Genomic DNA, 20,791 nt, shown 5'->3' on the forward strand with positions numbered 1-20,791 from the left:
AAATCGCTGATCTCCTAGCAAAAATATATAACTTGTCTGTACAATCAGGCTCTGTACCAGAGGACTGGAAAGTAGCTAATGTAACTCAGATTTTCAAAAATGGATCAGGGGAATCTGGGAAACTGCAGGCCAGTTAGCTTAACTTCTGTGCTGGGTAAATTGATGGAAAGCATACGTAAGCACAAAATTGTTAAACATATAGAAGAACAGGCCTTGCTGAAGGAGAACCAGCTTGGCTTCTGCAAGGGCAAGTTCTTGCCTCACTAACCTTTTGGAGTTCTTTGAGAGTGTCAACAGGCATGTGGATAAAGGTGATGCAGTTGACATAGTATACTTGGACTTCCAAAATACATTTGACAAAGTTCCCCACCAAAGGTAGCATGCCCTCCCCTCTTGCTGTGGGCTTCTCAGAGGCATCTGGTGGGCCACTGTGTGAAACAGGACACTGGACTAGATAAGCCTTGGGCCTGATACAGCAGAGCTGTTCTTACATAAGATCAGACACTGTTTTAATCAAGGAATAGCAAAATCTGATATAAATGAAATAGTTGTACATTTGGGTTCACACTGTCAAAATCTTGCCATCAGGCACTCCAATGAATTCATCAGAATGTGCTGGCTGACATGCCACCTAAGGGTACACCAGCCCCATAACACTGTGCATTCATAAGTTGTACAAATGCAAAAATTGAGCAAATGACATTACACAAGTGTAGGCCTATTGGAACTAATGTTCTTAGTCTTGTGTAATATCATTTCCTTAATTTTTGCATTGGCACAACATGCATACATGCAACATTACTGGGCTGATGTACCCATGCACAGTATGTCAGCTGCTATGTGCCCCTACAGTATATTCATGCCAACGTAACTGTAGATATACACCAGAAAGTACAGTCAAACAAGTAATTGTATGGTATGGGGTACTTCTGAAAGTAAAATTAAAAGGTTATAATGACTCAAGAATGCATTTTAGGCTGCATTGTGAAGATCATCATTTCCAAGGGTCAAACTTGGTTCTTTCTCATCCCTAGAAATTTCTAGAAAAATGTTGTTTAGAATTATGCATTCTGCTCTGAGCATTTTAGTTCAAAGAGGATGTTGACAGACTGAAAGAGATTCGGATGAGAGCAGTAAGTATGGGGGAAAAAATATCAAGAAGACAATTCACATGAAGGAAGGCTGAAGGAAACAGATAAAAATGTACAAACTTCCCCTGAAATTTTTTAATAGAAATTCCTCCTACCTGTTACAATTTATTCAGAAAGTTGAGCACCTGCAGCAAATTTTACCCAGTCATTTTTGAGATTATTAATGTGGTTGTAGTAGGTTAAGCCAGCATTTGGCAAACACAAACATGAGCAATTCCCCCAGGCCCCACAAAGAATTCCTACTGCTTTAGTGGAGAATTAAAGATAGGGATGGATCTGAACATCAGAAGAGGTCAGCAGGAAGAACATGTATAACATCTGCGAAAGGCAAGAGAAATCAAACTGCATTTACTATAACCAAATATAGTTCTAAAGCTTTATAGCACTAAAGTGAGAGATGGCCCCATTCTCCCACTCTAGCATTCCAGGATTTAATGAATAAACTACACACAATAGGCAAATCAAGAACAAATAATTTGAACAGCATAGAATCATTAGCATTTGGATTTGGCAAAAACAAACATTCTTATGACCGGTTGTTACTTTACAGAAGCAGTATACTATGCCCCCAGTTTGTACAGCTTCATCCAATAACATTAGAATGAAGAAGATCATGGGCGAAAGAGCAATCAGGTACTATGACCACCTCCCTAAATAACAAAACAAAAACACGTAGACACACTGATATACACATAGCAAACTTGAAACCTCTCTCTCTTTTATTGGGCCTTCTCCAGTCTATGGTTTTGTTTTTAAAGGTGCATGATTTAAGAAGAGGAACACGTGGATGGTTAAAAAAAATCTTTGGTCAGAATGTAGCATTATAGCATGAATATACATTAGCTGGAGCCCTTATGGACAAGAGGTATGAACATCTGGTAACGGAATACACCATTGGCCCTGCTAAAATACCACAGAGAAGCTTCCAAAACAGTCCTTTCACAACTACCTATGCTGGGACAGTCAGAGCAAATCTCTCATTTTAAGATACCTTAACATGAACCCAAGCACACAGAGAGATTCTCATGAGGTTGTTGGCTGGTTGTGCAATCGAGTCAGTGTCGACTCCTGGTGACCACAGAGCCATGTGGTTTTCTTAGTGGAATACAGGAGTAGTTTACCATTGCCTTCTCCTGTGCAGTATGAGACGATGCCTTTCAGCACCTTCCTATATCGCTGCTGCCCAATATAGGTGTTTCCCATAGTCTGGGAAACATAGCAGCAGGGATTTGAACCAACAGCCTCCTGCTCTCTAGGCAGCTTCCCCACTGTGCCATTAAGTGGCTTTCTCATGAGGTAATGAGAAAGAAAAATGGAGCCACAGAATAGGATCTTCACAGAGAAAGGAGATTTCCAAGTGCAATAAATAAGACACAGGTTCAACGATATGAATTAAATACAAATGATTATAGGGCAATGTGAAACTCAGCTGAGAAAAGGAAACAATCATGTCATGAAAGTAATACGTACACTCAGAGGCAAACTACACATTATAAACAAATGGTCCTAATGGCTGCTCCCCCCCACCCCAGAGAAAATCTGCTTCTAGAAAGGCCCATTATGAAAAGAGAAGTCGCATAGGGGTGCTTAATCTGGACCATTATTCTGCTCCAAATTGTCCCTCAGCCTCCTTTGTATTAGCAGAGTTGGGTTCTGAAGAAACCACTTGGAAGGAATCACAATCCATAACTGTGAGAAACTTTACTTAAGGAAAACTTAGCTGAGTTACATGTCAGTTTTGAATAGAGTGAGAGAAGTCTGTGACTGCATCTTTGTCTTTTTCTGTGTGGAAACCAAATGGGTCTGTGGTCACCAGGAGTTGACACTGACTGGAGGGCACAACTTTACCTTTAAGTGACACAGAGCAGGTATAGAGAGAGTTTATTTACATATGAATCCCCCCACCTCCATTCACCTCTAAAAGGCAAAGTGTGCCATCAAGTCGATTTCGACTCCCGGTGCCCACAGAGCCCTGTGGTTTTCTTTGGTAGAATGAGAGGAGAGCTGGTCTTGTGGTAGCAAGCATGACTTGTCCCCATAGCTAAGCAGGGTCTGCCCTGGTTGCATCTGAATGGGAGACTTGATGTGTGAGCACTGCAAGATATTCCCCTCAGGGGATGAAGCCGCTCTGGGAAAAGCAGAAGGTTTCAAGTTCCCTCCCTGGCTTCTCCAAGATAGGGCTGAGAGAGATTCCTGCCTGCAACCTTGGAGAAGCCGCTGCCAGTCTGTGAAGACAATACTGAGCTAGATAGACCACTGGTCTGACTCAGTATTTGGCAGTTTCCTATGTTCCTATGTTCCTACAGGAGGGGCTTACCATTGCCTCCTGAGATGATGCCTTTCAGCATCTTCCTCTATCACTGCTGCCCGATATAGTACCAGCGGGGATCTGAACTGGCAACCTTCTACTTGTGAGACAAGCATTTCCCGGCTGCGCCACCTCTAAAGTTAAGATTAACTCTTTACTTTCTGGAATAATCCAACTGCCATTGCCATTTCCAACACTTTGCTCCCCAATGATGTCCCAGATGTAAGCAAACATAAACTTGCAATCTTAGGGGGGGAGGGGATCAGCTTGGAGAAGGACGGGCTGGTGGTGAAAACCACAGGGCTCTGTGGGCACCAGGAGTTGAAATCGACTTGATGGCACCCTTTCCCACTCACCAGTTCAAAATTAGACCCTCTCAAAGCTGTGTTTCTTCTTTAAAAGCCTTATATTCATTCATTAATTCACCCTTTGGTCTATGTTTTTTGTTCTGAACCAAACTACTAATGCTCTCATTATTTATTAGTTGTTACTGGAGTGTCTGGTTGCTCAAATGCTATAAGCAAAAGGCTTCAAAAACAGCTTCCTGGTGATGGAATCAATAAATGTTGGGACTCAGTATTATGAAGAAATTGACCTGCAGAACAAGAACCTGATTGGCGATTAGGTCTTTTGATTGACTTTTGCACCACTGGTCATCTAATTACTCCTATAAATGCATAGATTGATTTGCCCTTTGCATTAACATTTTTATCTTTCGCTCTTTTGCTTCTGAATAAAAGGTTACCACAGTATATTCCTAATTAATTTTAGATGTGAATCTTTGATCTTTATCTCTGCAGTCTAGAGTTGTCAAACATAAATAAAATATTCTTACTTGTGGGTAAATCAAAGAAAATATAGGCAGGAAAAGAGTGATCCATGGGATGGAAGGCTAGGTAAGATGGTTTTATCCCCCACAACCTCTGCCATAGATTTGCTGGTTGATCTTGGCAGCAATTAAGTAACCTACAGCCAATACTAGAGATCAGCCCTGATGCATAGCACAGTAATAATGAGTACTGGGCCAGTTCAGAGGAACCTCAACCCGTTGTCCTTTTTACATGTAATAAAACTGGAGCCTCATCAGAAATATGCCTGACCCTACCTCACTCAGGGATGCATTCTAAGCATGTCCTTTACTCGTGTGTAAAGGGTGATCAGCCAAACAACCCCTCAACAAGCGCTGCAAAGCCCTGATTAAATAGGGTTTTGCAGCACATAGAGGGGCCATTTGGCTGATCATACATTACACATAAGTAAAGGACATGCTGAGAATGTGTGAGCACCTCCGTGAATTAGGTAATTCCTCTACCTTTCCTTCTTCCTTTCTTTTCTTATATTACTTTATATTTCTTTATATTTCTTATATTTCTTATATATTTCTTATATTTCTTATATATTTCTTATATTTCTTTCTTAACATACTTATATCTCATTTTATAGCCCCATGAGGCTGTTCACACGAGCATCAAAATCATGCAGGCTAGCAGGCCTGCCAGGGTTTGGCTGCCCATGTGAAGTGCCAGGATTGGGGCCGATTCCAGCACTGCCTGCCCTGCAAGCCCGAGTTTTTAACCCAGGCTTTAACCTGGGTTAAACAGGCATAATATGTTAGGCCAATTTTCAATATAATACAGTCATTTATATAGCACATAGGAACATAGGAACATAGGAAGCTGCCATATACTGAGTCAGACCATAGGTCCATCTCGCTCAGTATTGTCTACACAGACTGGCAGTGGCTTCTCCAGGGTTGCGGGTAGGAATCTCTCTTAGCCCTATCTTGGAGATGCCAGGGAAGGAACTTGGAGCCTAAATGCTCTTCCCAGAGCGGCTCCATCCCCTGAGGGGAATATCTTACAGTGCTCACACTTCTAGTCTCCCATTCACATGCAACCAGGGCAGATCCTGCTTAGCTTAAGGGGACAAGTCATGCTTGCTACCACAAGACCAGCTCTCTTCCCATTTGACCTGCAAAATGTCTTATAATATTTATTATGCTCATCCGTATTATCACGCTAGTTACTTCGCTATTACACCAATCTTTACAGAAACGTTTACTTATCCAAGGATTATCTGTGTGTGGCTTCATACACTTGCTGGCAAGTCTGTAAGTGGAGGAAATGTTGGGTATATGTTGGGAACTGAGTACAGATACTCCCAGTGGGTGTGATGTTTGAACCTACCCAAGTTGGGTTCCTGAGATTCTCCACTACCCAATGTCATTCTCCCAGTGTAATTCTCCATCTGACATTCTCCCAACTTCCACCCAACTTCAGTTACTAAGTTTTAAGTCAGGTGGAGAATTTCGGAAGAATGTCAGGTGGAGAGTGTGGAAACTGGACTTGGACGGATTCAGACATCCCGCCTGCCAGGAGCACACACATTAAGTGCATAAGAACATCTCTGCTGGATCAGTCTCAAGACCCATCCAGTGCAGTATCCTGTTTCACACAGTGGCCCACCAGATGCCTCTGAGAAGCCCACAGGCAAGAGCCCTCTCTCTTGCTGTTGCTCCCCTGCAACTGGTATTTAGAGCACCCTGCTTCTGAGGCTGGAGATGGCCTATAGTCAACAGACTAGTAACCATTGATAGACTTGTCCTCCATTAATTTGTTTTAGCCCCTTTCAAAGCCATCCAAGTTAGTGACCATCACCACTTCCTGTGGAGAGAATTCCATAGATTAATTATGTGCTGCGTGAAAAAAATACTTCCTTCTGTTGGTTCTAAAATTCCTGGTATTCAGTTTCATTGGATTAAACTTTCGGTTTGCAGTTTACAGGCTTGCCAGTGGTCGTTTGATGCTGCCCTATGTATTTATTACCTTCCTATCTTACCTTTTCTCTAAGAATACAACAGCAGCCTTTTTGACTGTCTCTCTGCCTTCCAGCTTTCCAACTCACTGAGGCAGGTTAGGTTAAATGTGGTGACTGATCTGAGGTTACTCGTGAGTGGGGACTGAACGCAGATCTCCCAAGTTGTAGTTCAGCACTTTAACCACTACATCAAGCTGGATTATTGACCAGTTTCTGAAATGACAAGTTTTAGGCCACATCTTCTAATCTGGAAGGCCTCCTCATAATTCCAGATGCAGTTGAGAAGACTGATTTAGACATGACACTGTCACACATGAAATACACAGGAAATGCATACTGAGTGTGTTTGGAGAGCTCTAAATACTAAGGTCATACACATGACCATGAGCGGGGGGTGGGGGGAAGGGGAGAGAAGGCAGGGATGAACCTAGGAACATAGGAACATAGGAAGCTGTCATATACTGAGTCAGACCATTGGTCTATCAAGCTCAGTATTGTCTTCACAGACTGGCAGCAGCCTCTCCAAGGTTGCAGGCAGGAATCTCTCTCAGCCCTATCTTGGAGAAGCCAGGGAGGGAACCTGAAACCTTCTGCTCTTCACAGAGTGGCTCCATCCCCTGAGGGGAATATCTTACAGTGCTCACACTTCTAGTCTCCCATTCATATGCAACCAGGGCAGACCCTGCTTAGCATGAAGCCTGAGCACACACATGACCTCGTACCTGGAGTAAAGGGCATAAGGCTTTTGTGGATTAATAAAAATGCACAGCAGTATACAAACAAACGCTTGCCAGTTGCAGCATAGAGCTGTATATAGCTGACCCAGATGGAGCAAACTTCAGTGAAACTGGTATTCTCATACCTAAATCTGTCACAAAGTTTTATATTCACCACTGGGACCAGCCATACTAAAGTCAGATCAGCTGCTCCTGTCAGTACAAAGATCTGATTGCTTGTTGCAATTTCCTTGCATAAACAATCAAGCAAAGATTTATATTCTCTTCTGGACATGTTTATCTTAACTCTTCTTCTTTTTAATTCTTTAGCTCCAGTAAACAACCAGTATTGCCAGTGCAACCAAATGGGAAACTAAGCTTTGTTATCTCTACAAAAGAAACAGATGGGAGAACCGCACCTTTTATTTTGAGAGAAGTTGTATGTGCCACATATACCAAATAGATGTTATCAGAAGCTTATAGGTGTAGAGGAAAGCAAAAGCCAGGCGCTCCCTGGAAGAACATCTGTAGTAACTGCAACAAAAGTAACATCCACAGAAATTTGTATTCTACACACCAGAAAGTCATTGACTTGGAGAAACTCCACTAAAGTTTGAAAAAGCAGAAAGAAAGCAATAGGAAAATATACATCGAGCAGCTTCCAGCATAGCAACTGATTCTGGATGTCCTATTACTGGGCACTGAATAGTCTTTGCAGTCTGCAATCTGAACATCATTATAATGTTCTACCTGTTTTTTTAAACATAATCAGATTTATATTAGAACTGAAAACAATTACTTATATCCATCCATTTCTAAGAACACTCTACTGGTGTTCTAGGAAATATTTTTTAATTGAGGGCAAGATTATCATCTCTAGAAAAAAGCACAATTCACTAATTTCATACCTATATCCATCTTGCTTGGATATAGCTCATTGTTTGTTTGTTTGTTTGTTTGTTTGTTCGATTTTTAGACCGCCCTTACAGAATAGCTCAGGGTGGTTCACAAATATCATAAAACGGTTAAAATCAATCAATGATCGGGAATGAAAATTTTAAAATACAATAAAACAGCTAAAAAATAGAACAATTCAAAACCTTATAAAACCTCGATACATTAAAAACCTTTTAAAACAATTTTAAAACCCTGGAAGTCCAGGCTGAACAGGTAGGTCTTTAGGGCTCTCCTAAATGCCAATAAAGAATTCAAATTACAGATTTCTGCAGGGAGCACATTCCACAATCTAGGAGCGACTACAGAGAAGGCCCACCTCTGGGTCACCACTAGACAAGCCGGTGGCAACTGGAGCAGGACCTCCTCAGATAATCTTAACGTGTGGTGGGGATCAGACTGAAGAAGGCACTCTCTAAAGTAAGCTGGGCCTAAGCCATTCAGGGCTTTAAAGTTAATAACCAGCACTTTGTATTTTGCCTGGAAACGTATCGGCAGCCAGTGCAGCTGTTTCAAAACAGGCATAATATTGTCTCTCCAAGTTGCCATGGAGACCAGCCTGGCTGCCGCATTTTGAACTAACTGAAGTTTCCGAACTACGTACAAAGGCAGCCCCACATAGAGCGCATTACAGTAGTCAAGCCTGGAGGTTACCAGCTGGTGCACCACTGTTCTGAGGTCATCCTCCTCTAGGAATGGACTCAGCCTAAGCTGATAAAAAGCGCTCCTGGCCACAGCCTCCAGGGTGATACCAGGGTGAGGTCTGGATCCAGGAGTACCCCCAAGCTGTGTACCTGCTCCATCCGGGGGAATGTAATGCTGTCCATCACAGGGAGATCTAACTCATCCCTCAGATTCTTAGCTCTATAATGAGCACCTCCGTCTTGCTTGGATTCAGTGTTATCCCTCATGAAGCCCATTACTGTCTGTAGGCAGGCATTTAGGGAATGAACACCATTTCCTGATGAAGCAGATGAAAGAGAGAAGTAGATTTGGGTGTCACCAGCATACTGATAACACCCAGCACCTAATCTCCTGATTACATCACCCAGCGGTTTCATGTAGATATTGAAAAGCATTGGTGACAGAATGGAGGGACTCCATATAACAACTCTGGTTTAGAAGAGCAACTGTCACCAAGCTCCACCATCTGGAATCTGCCCAAGAGATAGGAGCGGAACCACTGCAGATCAGTGCCTCCTATCCCCAACTCACCCAGGCAACCCGGAAGGATACCATGGTCGATGGTATCGAATGCCACTGAGAGATCCAAGAGAACCAACAAAGTCACACTCCTTCTGTCGATTCCCTGGTATAGGTCATCCATCAGGCCCACCAAGGCTGACTCAACCCCATAGCCCGCTCTAAAGCCAGTTTGAAATGGCTCTAGATAATCAGTTTCCTCCAAAACCACCTGGAGCTGGTCAGCCACCACCCTCTCTATCACATTTCCCAACCAAGGGAGATTAGAGAATAGCCTATAACTATCCATCGCCAAAGGATCCAGGGAAGGCTTCTTAAGAAAAGGTCTAATTATCGCCACCTTCAAGCATGGAGGCGCCTTACCCTCCCTCAGCAATGCATTTATGATATTCATGAGGCCTCCTTGAATAATCTCCCTGCTAGATCGAAGCAGCCAAGTCAGGCAAAGGTCTAGAAAACAAGTGGTGGACTGCACTGTTCCAAGCAGCTTGTCCACATCCTCAGGAATCACAGGTTGAAACTGATCCAACCTAACACTGCAAGAAGGATTGCTGGACACCTCCTCCGTATATGCTGCAGAAAAAGTGGAATCCAAGTCGGCCCGAATACAGGAGATTTTATCCACAAAGAACCCACTGAGGGCATCACAGCAGAGCACCTCCAGGAGCTGATTAGAAACAGGAGTAGAAATTAGACTCCTTACTACCCGGGATAACTCCGCCGAACGTGAATCCGCGGAAGCAATGCAAGCTGACCAGAACTTCTTTTTTGCTGTATGCACTGCCTCTGTGTAAGCCCTCAAGTGGGTCACATGCTGCATCCTGTCAAATTTGAGCCAAGTACTCAACCACCTGCGTTCCAGTCGCCTACCCAGCCGCTTCAACCCTGGCAACTCCTCAGTATACCAAGGAGCCGATTTTGAAGTGAGTCTGGAGGGATGCTTAGGAGCAATCATGTCTACTGCTCTGACAAATTCCTTGTTCCAGGTTCCCAGAAGTGGAATCAACAGAATCACCAGCAGCACCAATTTCGAAACACTCCAAGGCCTTTTGGAACCCTTCTGGGTCCAGCAGCTTTTTTGGACGGACCATCCTAATTGGTCCATCACCCCTGCAGGAGTGGATTGAGGCCGTAATACCAACCTTAACCAGGTAGTAGTCTGTCCATGACAATGGGGAAACCAACAGATCCCCCACCCATGGAACACCCCTGTGATCCAAACAGAAGAGCAGATAGAGCGTGTGGCCAGCAACATGAGTTGGTTCAGATACTAGTTGAGATAGGCCCATAGTTGTCATGGCTGCTATGAACTCCTGAGCCACACCAGACAAGCCAGCCCCAAAGTGGATATTGCAGTCTTCCAGAACCAAAAGCCTGGGACACTCCAACACCAACTCTGTGACCAGCTCGGACAGCTCAGTTAGGGAGTCAGTTGGGCAGCAGGGTGATCAGTACACCAACAGAATCCCCAATCTATCCTCGTTGCCAGCTTCAAAAATACACACTTGATATAAGTCAGCTGCCTCACAGCGGTCCTGGTAAGGGAAATGGTATTCTTATGGACCACAGCCACTCCACACACACACACACACATACACACACACCCCTCCCACTTCCCCTAACCTGCTCCACAACAGAATAACCTGGAGGGAGAAGCTGAGCCCACACTGGACCACTCACCTCCTCAAGCCACGTCTCAGTTATACATTAACAGCCAACTCATAAATAGCAATAGCAATAGCACTTACATTTATATACCGCTCTATAGCCGGAGCTCTCTAAGCGGTTTACAATGATTTTAGCATATTGCCCCCAGCATTCTGGGTACTCATTTTACCGACCTCAGAAGGATGGAAGGCTGAGTCAACCTTGAGCCAGTATGATAATATATAATATATCCAGTATGATAATAGGCACATCTTTAGGATGCTTTACATTCACTGTGGGATATTGGATAAAGTTGAACTTGAACCAAGGAGATCTGGGTTTAAATCCTCAGTTGTCCATGAAGTACGTTGGGTGATCTTGACAAAAGCACAGAAAGTGCCTGTTGTCACAGTTGCCGCCAGCTTGTTTGGTGGAGATGCAGGACCAAACCTTCTCTGTAGCTGCCCCGGGGCTCTGGAATACATCTCCTTCTCTGCTTGCTTTTAGGAAGACCTTCAAGACGTTCCTGTTTTCCCAGGCTTTTAACTGAAATTTAAATGTTAATGTTTTTATTTACTGAGATTGTTTTTATCCATTTTATGAGTTTAAACTGTTTTATATCATCTTTACATTTTATTTTAATTTTTATTTAAACATAAATAAATAAATTTGTTATGTTTTAACTTTGTACACTGCCTAGAGATGTCAGGCAGTATAGAAAGATAGATAGATAGATAGATAGATAGATAGATAGATAGATAGATAGATAGATAGATAGATAGGGATAACTCAGCTGACCTGAACTCCTTGAAGGAAGGGTGGGGTACAAATGAAATAAATAAATCCTAAAGAAACCCATTGTTGCAATGGTGCACTCCCCTCCATATATTCAGTGAATGTGTGCCAGGATGGGGGATGCCTCCAATTGCAGTTTTCTGAGTCCTGAGACAAACAATAGCCACAGTGATGCAATGCATATTGCAATGCATATCTGGGTCTCAGTGAGGAGAAGAGTTACTCATCTGTCCTTGAAATCTGGATTAGGATCCTCTGAGACTGTTATTTACAGAAACAACAAAGAATAGGTAAGAGCAAACAATAGTTTACATGATGTACTGAGGCTATTCTCACGATGGGGGGAAACAGGGCTAAAAGAGTCTTGTGGGTGGGCCCAGTGGTTCTCTGGTGGCTAGGCCACCTAACATCCCCTCCCCTTAAGCCCACTCTCCCTGTGACTGCTTAGTCTTAGTCTTAGTTGCTCTATGTTGACTAAGACTTAGTTGCAGTCTTAGTCACTCTCCCCATGAAAGCTTAGCCCGCTCTCCCCACTGAACCCTGTCTGATACCTCACACGGGTCGTGTGAAGCACCTCACTGTGTCTTATCTCCATAATGCTGTGCCCCAGGGCTGCTGGAGACTCCTGAGCAGCCCTAACACTGCTCTGAAGAAGTGGTTGTGTAAGCAGCACTACCACTGTTTCCCCCAATGTTGTGAATGAGGGAAATGGCAGTAAAACTACTTGAGCAAGTTTTTTTTCAGAATAGCATCAGGGCTGCTTAGGAGTCCACAGCAGCTCTGAGGCACAATGGTGTTATGGAGGTGTAATGCTGTGCATCATCTAAGCCAATGTGATTAAAGTCATTACAGTGGTGGCACCAGGAAAAATTAGAGAGGGCACAGAAGGGGCAAAAGTGAGTGGGCAGATTGATGTATTGGGGTGAGTGTTGTGCACGCCTGGACATAGTCAAGGTGCACAGGGTGGGTTAGCCACTTGGTTTAAGTCCCACTCACTGGGTTAAAGTCCCAAGCCCCACATAGTGATGGGGAAGGCTCAGAGCAGATTGAGAGGGGAGTTTGGCACCCCTCTGGAATGTGTTTTAAGGAACTGGCAGGTTCTTATGGGCGGCGACCTGTTGAGGCAGACGTAAATGGTTAATTTTTGTCCATGGACTACTGAAATATTTTGCAGCTGCTTTTGTTCTGTACCCAGAGGGGTAGAGATGAGGAGCATCAATATGCTCAGGGCTTTGTGAAGTTGTGGTCTCGAGACAAGCTGGTGAAGGGTTTTGGGTTCTGGATGACCACATTGGTCGCTGTTGGCAAGGTACCTGCCACGTTAATTGAGAGACTACCAAATATATATGGCTCAAGAGAACCAGCAGCCAATCAGGCTTCCCTGAGTCAGCACTTTGGCTTCCTCTCTAGTGATCTCCTGCACCTGCATGACTTCCACTGAGCCTCCCTCTTGAGCCATCTTCTCAAGACAGGTGAAATCCCAGGCTCCTCCCCATCAGAAATCATGTCTGGCAGCTGTTGCAAATCCTCAGCTCCAGAGTCTGGGCTCCCTGCCAAGTCCTGTTGCTGTGCCTCTGAGCCCTCACTAGCAGGCAAATCCTCCCGTTCCTGCTCTGACTCTTCTGAGTCAGAAGTCTGAGCCATGACAGAAAGCAGCAAAGAAAAAGGTCTTGAGACAGTTCTTTAATATTGAAGAACTACAAGGATTTATTTAAAGAAAAGGTTACAAACAAATGTGAGAAAGCCTGCAGCTTAATTTCAGTTGTAGCTCATGGCTGAAGAGAGACCAAAACAAACAGCCATATCTAGAGAGACAAAATGGAGACTAACACTGAAAGAACAAAGAGGGGAGGAGTCCAGCACTTTTATCTCTAACCCCCCATCTCAGTAGTCACTATGAGACATTGCAGCTGAGAGCTGATGCTGCCAGGGTCCTAGCTCCAACACCTTTCCCCCCTTAACTCTGGTTTTGCTAATTCAGACATGCAGCTTGGGAAACTGAAAGGGACCTACAGTTTCCTAGTACATCCGAATTTGGTGTATGAGTTGCTCTAGCTTACTTCCATAAGGAAAGGCTTATATTCTACTAGGCTTTACATAAATAAAGTATTGTAAAAAGCAAGTGTGTGTGTGTGTGTGTGTGTGTGTGTGTGTGTGTGTGTGTGTGAGAGAGAGAGAGAGAGAGAGAGAGAGAGAGAGAATAGTGCAGTTTTCCAGACAAACTAGGCAGTAGAGAGCTGCTGGCACTAAATTTCAATAAAGCCAAATTCTACAGTCTTATAGCTAATTTATTTTCATTATCCATTACTCAAACCATACATAACATGGAACCACTGATCCAATGGACCCGTGGTTCCATGCCCCCCTTCCACTCTTCTGTCTGCTTTCAGATGTTTGGGAGAGTTGCCTCTCTGCAGCAAGACTGCAGAGAAGCGGAGGAGCTGGCTGTGCGGGCTTCCTTGTTGACAGAAGGACAGTCCGCATAGCCAATAGTGTTGGAGTGAGGGATGAACTTCCTCCCTCAACTCCCATTCCTTGGAGCTGAAACTGCAGTGCTGGCATTCACATGTAATGCTGGCACCGCAAAACTGGAGGAAAGGGCAGCAAAACTCCAGTCTGACTGAAGGTTCAGAGTGGAGTTTGGGAAGATTAACAGTGGGTTCCTTCTCACTCTTAACTCGCCCTTAATGCTGGTTTTGCCAATTCAGACATTTGGCTTGGGAAACTGGACCTGAAGGGACCTCTGGTTTCCTAGTATGTCCAAATTCGGTGATTATAATGCCTTCTGTTCACATAGGTTATCCCTGCCTTGCAACTGAAACATTGCTCTAAAATACTCATGTTTTTTATCTGAGCCTTGCAGTTATTCAAAGGAAAATAAGCACATGACCATTTTATGAAATCTGAGCAAGGACTTCCCAACTGTATTTTGGGACATAATGAAAACAGTAAAATAAAACCAGTATACAAAAGCACTGTATACTGATTTATGTGCAAAAGGGAATTGGGTTGGACATATTTGCATATTGTATACACACTTTTTTTCTGCTCAACCTCTGCCACATTTCTATGAGCTTTGCATTGGCTGTTCTATTCCTCCTAAATCTGATACATTGACAGCACCTTCCTTTAATAGCCTTTTTCTCAATTGCTTAAAACCACATTAGCCTGATTTCCTTTGATTTGGGTTAGAAGGTGTGTCTGAGGAAATCTATTTTAAATGGATAGCAGGAGAAAGAAATCTCAAAAGATTTTCTGGCTACAGTGGGATTTTAGAATCAAAATTCAAATGGGCTATGACCATGAAAAATTATTCCAGTTATCGTAATGCATGACCACAGCCTGGAGGTACAGATTTTCCTGTACCTGCAGGAGATCACACATACATCATAAGATTCAGGATGAAATATAGTGACTGAAAAGTCTTGAACTTCAGGATTACACAATTCATTGGATATTTATTTGGAAACAATACCCACTGTGTTTGATGTGGGTCTTATTCCACCTGTATAAGGACTTATGTATTCTACCTACATATGGTGATTCTCTTTATTTAGCAGGTGGAGAGTAACTTGCCCTTTCCACCCCCAGCACAGTACCTCCAGTGACCGTTGCTGGTGTCTATCTTTCTTTTCTTTTCTTTTCTTTTTAGATTGTGAGCCCTTTGGGGACAGGAATCCATCTTAATTTTTTTGTTATTTCTTGGTGTAAACTGCCCCGTGCTATCTTTGGAAGGGCAGTATAGAAATTGAATGAATGAATGAATGAATGAATGAATGAATAAAATAAGTGTGTATAGGACTGTAGCATTAGTGTGAACATTTTGAAACTGATGGGGAATTTCCCTCTTAAGATGGATATAGTTATATCCATTTGTGCATTGGCTGGCACATTACTCATAGGCTACAGTCTACTAAGTGATCATTTGATAGAAACCTAACTGAAATCAATAATGGTAATGCCAGTGGCTGGTAAAATTAGGAAAATTACTCAAAGTAGTCCTGTTGAAATCAAAAGGACAAGTTAGGCATTATAATTTTCCTCATCATGTCAGCCAGCATTCATAACGTCATAAGCATGTCAAGAATATGATGGATTGTTTAACAGATTCAGTGTTATGGGTCCATAACATTGAATCTGCCTTGCATGCAGAAGGTCCCTGGGTTAATCCCTGGCATCTCCAGGTAGGGCTGGGAAAGACTCCTGCCTCACTGCCAGTCAGCATAAACAATAGTGAGCTAGATGAACCAATGGTCTATGTACCTTCCATGTGGCATTGTTCCCCTAAACAATGTTTGGGGTGTGGGGTCATAGCTCAATGGTAGAGCGTCAGTTTTGCATGCAGAAGGCCCCATTGTCAATCCTTGCTATCTCCAGGTGGGGCTGGGAAAAACTTCTGCATGAAACCTTAAAGAGCCAGTGCCAGTCATTGTAGAAGAAAATATTAAGCTAGATGCCTTATACCCTCTATAAGTCAGCTTCCTATGCTCCTATGACTGTGTTCAATCTTAAGTATTTCTGCTGATCGGTAGATAGAATCAGAAACATGTATGAATACACATATCACAGAACTGACATTTTATGAAATCATCATGAGTCTTGAGTAGCTGGCAACTTCCATAAAGCAGAAAGTCAAACAAAATGAACCAAAACAAAAACAAGACTATAAAATAATGGGGCTAATCACATGGGCAGTCGGGTGGTGGTGGGGAAGCAGGGTTCAACCTACCTTCCCCCAGATGAATGCTCTAAACCTCTGCAGTGCACAAGCCATACACCCGCATGAAGCAGCACAGGTAAACAGAGCCCAGCAGTCATTGTCTCAGCCTCCAAGAATCCCATAGTGCACCACGTGCTGAATGCAATGCACTGGGGGATTCCCCCAGGGGATAAGCACCTTTCTCTGTCAGCGTGAGCTGCAAGCAGCTCACACTGACACACGATCCCAGGAGCCACGTTAAGCCATGCTAAGAGCTGGGCTTCTGTGCTGGGTTTTGCACCCTGGCACCACCAGGATCTGTGTGGATCCTGGCAGTTCTCATGAGCAGCCAAGCCTCGATGGCTGACATCCAGATTGACAAAGTGCTTACACGAGATCAAGTAGCTGCACAAATTTCCAAAGCTGTACTTTTTCCGCAGATGTTCCCTTTAATATAAATGGAAAGAAGATTCCTGAGCCACTTTAAGAAGGGTGGTATATAAACTGAATGAATGAATGAATGGTGAATTCATTCAGGGTGAATGAATTGAGTGAATGAATGAGAAGCGGTTTCTCAGCAGGGGGGGCACCACAAGTTGTGCACATTGTGTAAGCACAAGGATGTTTGTGCTAGGGCAATGGAATACAGGCTCCCAACATAGCACAGGAACATAGGAAGTTGCCTTATACAACCAGACTACTGGTCCATCTAGCTCCGTATTGTCTACACAGACTGGCAGCACCTTCTCCAGGGTTGCAGGCAGGATTTTCTCTCAGCCCTATCTTGGAGATGCCAGGGAGGGAACCTGGAACCTTCTGCATGTAAGCATGCAGGTGCTCTTCCCAGAGAGGCCCCATCCCTAAAGGGAATATCTTACAGTGTTCACATGTAGTCTCCCATTCAAATGCAAACCAAGGCAGACCCTGCTTAGGAAGGGGGGCAATTCATGCTTGCTACCACAAGACCAGCTCTCCTTCCATAACTTAGCACAACTAAAGTAAAGGTAAAGTGTGCCATCAAGTTGATTTCGACTCCTGGTGCCCACAGAGCCCTGTGGTTTTCTTTAGTACAATACAGGAGAGGGTTACTATTGCCTCCTCCTGCGCAGTGTGAGATGATGCCTTTCAGCATCTTCCTATATTGCTGCTGCCCGATATAGGTGTTTCCCATAGTCTGGGAAACATAGTCTGGGAAACATACCAGCAGAGATTTGAACCGGCAACTTTCTGCTTGTTAGTCAAGCATTTACCCACTGTGCCACTTAAGGTGGCTCTTAGCACAACTAGCTAGTACTTCTGCAACCTGTTTACACAAGCTTTTCATTAGTCAATGTCAGCCAATATAAATGCTTTATTAAACAAAATTACTAGTGAAAGTTACAAAGTATATACATCAGATATTGCAATTATAACAGCAATGACCAAATGAATGAGAAGACAGCACTAACATATGTAATGCTATTTTCTATGTTTCAGAACTCTTTATGCAGTTGTATTTTCACAAACAGCAATTATCTCACAATTCATTATGCACACAGAAATCTTCAGAATGGAATAAGTTATTCACTACGGTGCGCAACTTGGATTTCAAACCCCTATCTTCAAGATGTGACGCCTACTCCTTAATGATTCTGTATCAGCATACATGTTAGCTCCCAACTGAATATGAACACAAAGAAGGCTTCAGAATTAATCACTGAAATCACTCACAACTGTGTGCAACTTAAGTTATAATCCTCAGTCTTCAAATGTAAATCATTTCAAAATCCAACTCTTTAGAGACGCTGCTTCTCAAAAGGACTGATTCAAACGAGGCTAGTTTGGCAACTTAAGTAGCACACAGTTGTGAGAGTACTCCCTCTTGGGCATTCACATCTTCCATAAAGCTCTGACAACCTGCAAATGTGTAACAATCATTTTGAGAAAATGATGTCTAGGGTCAATTTGCATGTACCTATATAACACTTCATTTATCTGCAATTGATTGCTATATAGTTGTCAGCTGCAGAACATGGGAACTAATTCCAGTAGCTGATCTGATATGCAGCCTTACAAGGGCAGAGCAAGAGCTCAGTCCTCACAAGTAGCCTAAAAACTAGATGCAGGTGAGGCTTGCTTGCAAGCACATGGGGAGGGAGGGAGGGAGGTGATATTCACTCCTCTCTCCTCCATGCAAAAGCCAGAAATATGTCCCTGAGGGCTGCTCTTGCTCCGCCCTCATAAATAGGGATGTGCATGAATTATTATTATTTTTAAATTCAATTTGTACCCAAATCGAATCACCCTTGATTTGTTTTGGGTCCAAATCTGACCAGCTAGCACGGGGGGGGGGGGATTTGTTTTGTCCACAAATCTCCCCAAAAAGGTAATTTGAGTACAAATTGTTTTGTACCCAAATTGATTTGCACAGACAGCAGGCGCAGGCAGTGATTCTCTCAGCAGCAGAAAGGGAGTGGGGGGGAAATCAGAGTGAAGAGCCATAAGGGGGTTTGCAGGGAGAGCAGGCTTAGCCCACTCTCCCCTGCAGATGATCAAAATGCAGCCCTGGGTGGCCAATTCGGCTGCCCACACAACTGCCGGCTCCATCACGGAGCTGGCGGCGACTGCAGAGATCGGGGGCTGCACGCCCCCTGGAAATTCCAGGATGCCCCGCACAAGTGCGCAGGGCATCCTGGAGAGACCTCCAAGCCCAGGAGGCTGCTTGCAGCTTCCCGGTTGGGGGGTCTACTAATGTGTCACTGCGTGCCGTGGCAACACACGAGCAAAAAGATGAGGTTAACAGAGTGCTCACTCTGTTAACCTCAACTAAGGGGAGGGGTACTTAGCGAGGTTTGCTGCCAGGAGCCATACTACTCCCGTTGCAGCACATGATTGCCCCAAAGTGGGCTAGGCTCCCTTATCCCTCTTTTGGGTGATCGTGAGAATAGCCTCACTATATTTTAGCCTGATCTACTGAATATCATTGTTCTAAAGATACAAAATTGGTGTAGCTCGGGGTGTATTTTAATGTATGTTTCAATTTATTTTGAAAAGCATTTTCTTCTTACATCCACTGAACATTTGGAATAAATGCATACTTCTAACTACATAACGTTATGGAGAACTGATCCCTAAGAAGCATTCAATAAACCTTTACTGAATCTACAATTTGTGGTTTTAGTAGTTTAATAACCATTGCATTATAATTCTGGAATGAGATTTCCAAGCACTCCTCATTTATTTACAAAAAAGTAACTCCAACCTCATTTCTTTTTTATCAGTACCAAATAGAAAGTGCATCATTAACCATACCAGAAGTTACTGTTTGTTTTTATGAAGTATCTAAAAGCAAAGTGGGTAATCATGCTAAAAACGGTTTTGGCAAATAACTGTTTGGTGGATTTCTGCCAGCACCGTGGCTGTGAAAACTTGCAGGGTAACTAACTGGGAAATTTATTGTGGTAGTACTCAGCAGTAGCATTACACTGAACAATTTATGTTGCTTTCATAGATGTTAAGCTTCTATTTTTAGAATTTTTAGAAAGGTGTGTGACAGGAATTGTTTTTTAAAAGTTTTATTTGGAATTTGGAAAGCAGAAAGCTGAATCAGTGACTTATTTTCTCCACGAGATCTCTCCTGTATTCAGCACGTGGCAATCAGCAGACATTTGTTCACATGATCTCATGCACAGACAGGATCTCATGAGAAAACAAGTGGCTAGCTTGCATGTGTAAGCCAGCCCAATGCTGCTTCCCAGACTGTTTGCATTTTAATACATAATTTATTTGCATGTTTAATGATGTCTGCGACCAAACTGCTACATACTACTCATTTCAAGCACTCATAAAAGTCTAGCTATGACCCTGCAATCAGGACATTGACTTCAAAGGCAGAATAAATACAATTATTAGGGAATGTTTTCTTACTTTTTAAAGCAGACATTCCACACAATAAGACTGATATTCGTGATCACTAGATGACAACCGCATCAAGAGACAGCAGGCATGTGTGAATGAGTGATCACAGATAAGACATCACAGATAGACCCTTGATATTGTATTGCAAATGCAGCACTGATCATGTGAAGAGCCTCAGTGGCCGACATCCAGACTAACAAAGAACCAGTGCAACAGGAGAAGCACTGCTTCTGAGGAGTTTGACTAAACCAACTCTGGTGCTTATTCTGGAAGTTGGATTAATTTTGATTACCTCCCCTTCTCCTGGAATTACTCTGTCCCAAGTGAAAATATTTCCCTGAGGGTCACACAGCCTGCAGAGACATATTTTGGGGTGGCACAAAGCACTTTCAGGGGAAGGGAAGGTCACTGAAATTGCACCACCACCATGAGTGCCAGTACATTAGTCACTCTGGAACTTTTCAGAGGCACCAGTGCTCTGTTACTCTGTTACTCTGTATGTCAGCCAGTGACTAACCTAAAAATCTTGGATTTGAGCCCTGGTCTCCCTGATCCTATTGCAGCACTCTAGCCAATATGCCACTTTGGCTTTCCCATCAGTAGA

This window comes from Hemicordylus capensis, chromosome 2, assembly GCF_027244095.1.
Source record: "Hemicordylus capensis ecotype Gifberg chromosome 2, rHemCap1.1.pri, whole genome shotgun sequence".
In the NCBI taxonomy this organism is placed as follows: domain Eukaryota; kingdom Metazoa; phylum Chordata; class Lepidosauria; order Squamata; family Cordylidae; genus Hemicordylus; species Hemicordylus capensis.